At 44.9% G+C, this 3,121-nt stretch overlaps 1 long non-coding RNA gene across 1 annotated transcript; it reads right to left on the bottom strand.

Moving 5' to 3' along the window:
- Nucleotides 1–443: 443 nt before the first annotated feature.
- Nucleotides 444–3,121, bottom strand: LOC118535895 (uncharacterized). The gene is made up of 2 exons (XR_004917399.2): nucleotides 2,996–3,121; nucleotides 444–1,065 (listed from the first exon to the last, which is right to left on the bottom strand). It is a non-coding gene; the product is annotated as an uncharacterized LOC118535895 (long non-coding RNA).

Here is a 3,121-nt window from a genome sequence, read left to right as displayed (position 1 = left end):
GCCCACCCCCTTGATTGGATGGAAGGTCTTCCTGAAGGGAGGGTATCATTCTCTCCGGAGCCAGTTATGTGTTATTTTCTACACTTTCATTCTCTTCTATTATTCCTCAAATGTAATCAAGTCTCATTAACATTATACCCTGTTCTCTACCACATAACTGGGAATTAAGGAGACCGTCTGTCCACATTCCTGAGGAAGAGACCAACAGCAGGATACCATCCCTAGAGCCATAATGTGGTCTGAGCAATGAGATACCCAAGCGCAGGTGAATCTTGGAGATGTGACCTCTGAGCTACAGCTGCCCCTCCCTCCACAGCCAACCTGGAGGATCTGGGACAGGCCTTTTTAAGATGACCTGAAGGTTCTCATGTGAATGTCAATCATAACCTGAGCATGTCTCCAAACTCAGTGGGTTTAGAAATAATATATACTCATTTCCACTGTCTCCTTAAAAAAAAAAAAAGTTTTTATTTAAATTCCAGTTAGTTAACATAAAGCATAATATAGTTTCAGGTGTACAATAGAGTGATTCAACACCCCACTGTCGCCAGTCATTCCAGAGATTGGAACGACTCAACCTTACCTCTTGGCTGTGCCCATCTTCCATCATAAGCTCTAAAACTCTCCAAACAGTACTGGGACACAGTATAAATGGAAGAGATTTCATTAAACAGAATCCTTCCAATGTAATTACAAGGCCAAGAAACCATCAGCTCAGTTTCTAGCCTTGCATGTCTCTTCTTCTCCTCATTGGCACACCCCCACTGTGGATTACCCCAAAGGAGAGTCTTCCCAAGCTTCACTAAGGATTTCTGCCAAAGATTCAAGTTATAATTTTGTGAGGAGATCCGACTCCATCTCCATGGTTTGAGTCTGAGTTTACTGCTTGCATTTGGTTTGAAGAGCCTTCCATGCAGGTGTTTCTGGTGCTTTATCTGCAAGTCACCGTGGTGCTAAATGGTAAGTTGTGGCTGCCAGCACCAACTCTGCCTGGGGAGACACCGTAGTGCAGGTCAAGCCCATTTTCAAGGGGCTCAATGTCAGAATGAAGACCTATGGGTGAGACTTAGAGAAGGCAAGATTTTAGATGACAAATCGGAATCATTCTCATCCTTTAGGGAGCATATTGGGGAAAGCTAACAATGTGATCAAATAATAGTACTAACATTACCACTGCTTGTTAAGCATTTACTATTGACCAAGCATTATGCTAAACAATTTATGTGCTTTGTATTGATTGATATTCATAGCTAAATATTATTGTGTCCATTTTATGGAGGAGAAAACAAAGGCTTAACAAGTTTGCCTGGGGTCTCATAGCCAACAGATGGTAGAGCCAGGACTCTGGTCTAGTTCTATCTTCCTCTACTACTTGTCTATGTACCAACCCCCTTTGTAGGTTGCTATTTGCAAATACAGAAGATGGCCCAGATCAGTCTTGGCAAAACACAGTGCATCATTTCCTTTCTGCTGGCCTGAGAGTGATGTTTGAGAAGGTGTCTCTGGAGGTCGGAGGCAAATGAGAAAAATATGCTTTGCCTAAACCAGTACCCAGTTCAAATAAGCATCGAACAAAGAGATTTTATTTTGTATTATTCATATTATTATTTCATTCCCCAAAGTACTCCCAATCTCAATCAGTGCCATTTGCAAGGAAGACTGGTCCACAGCAAACAACACCTGCCTAGCTCTACTCTTCACGGTCCCCTGCAAATTTTCTATCATAGCTTTCCTGTAGCCAAGACTCCAAGACTCTTAGGAGCAAGGTTGTATTGACATAGGTTATTGAGAGAATTCCATAAGCCAGAGCTGCAGGAGAATGAAGAAAATGGGCAATTTTGTATAAAACACATTTTGCATTCCTGTACCCTGCTTCCTGCTCAAGTGACATCTGTCAGGCTGATGCTTCATGAGGATGCCATCCCTGAGCTCCTGAAAAGGGTCCCTGTAGGGACGAGCCTATTGTGTTAAAGCTTAAGTCAATTCCAAAACAACTTCCTATAGGAAATAAAAACTGGAAGAAAGAGAAAATACAGAGAATGTCTTTTAAAATAGCAGCTAAGTCATGCAGCATGGAAGTATGAGATTAGCAGTGAAAATCAGAGTTTAGTAGGCATGCGTTCACCTCTTCTCTGTCTCCACCCCCGCTCTGGAAAGGAGAAAATGGTACAGCTGGCCAGACTTTGGGAAACACAGCCTGCATGCAGTCTCATAAAGCATCCTGCAAGAACTAAGTATCTGAGAAGCAATTCAAATGCTATTGACAGAAACCAACTGGGTTGTTTTTATGAACAAATCTAAATCATACCACATACTCGGGGCTGGTTTTGAAAAGAGGCCCCAAGACCTTTTTCTCTTACAGAGCCATGTGCTTCTCCACACACAAGCCTGGCTGCAGGGGGCACCTTCCTGGCTGTGGGTGCTGGTGGTCTGTCTCCTAGAATGGGGGCGAGGGGCTGGCATTAAATGGCCCCCCAAGTGCTCACTTGACACGTGTTCTTCTTTTGTTCCTCTAGGAAAAGAAAACGCATCTTCATGTCTGCATTTATCTCAACTGGTTTGGTGGGTCCGAGCCCCAAAAATGTAGGCCAGGTAGGGACCCCTTTGTAAGATATGCTCAACATAGAAAACCCGCATGGGTGCAGCTTGGCTGTGCTCTCAGATCCCTGGTTCTGGGCTCCACAAGCCTGGCAGGGTTCAGGCCTAACAGCAGCGAACAGACGGTCGTTAACACATGGGCCACAGCAGTGGTAGAGCTTTCGAGAACCACCAATTGCCATCTGGGGTAGGAGAGCCAAGGGAATATGAGGGAGTGGTCTACTCAGAAAGACTAAAGTTCCAGACACAGGAAAGGGTCTTATTTCCTCTACGACCTTTGGAAAACTTGGAGAAAATTGGATTTCAAAGCCTGACACCAGAACGGAGGCATGCTTTTCACTTCAAGCAGGAATTCCCGCAGTCCTGCTGAAGTCCTAGAAGGGAGGACATAACTCACCTCACCTGGCTGCCCCACGAGATCAAAGGCTCCCCTCACCCCCAGGGGTATCCGTCTGGGGGCTAGGTTCCACGGACTTCTTCACAGACTCATCATTCTTTCCAGAGTGGACCCAGCTCTGCGTGC

Source organism: Halichoerus grypus, chromosome 13 (assembly GCF_964656455.1).
Source record: "Halichoerus grypus chromosome 13, mHalGry1.hap1.1, whole genome shotgun sequence".
NCBI lineage: Eukaryota > Metazoa > Chordata > Mammalia > Carnivora > Phocidae > Halichoerus > Halichoerus grypus.
Note: the sequence above shows the minus strand (reverse complement) of the source record. Positions and strands in the feature narration are given on the sequence as shown.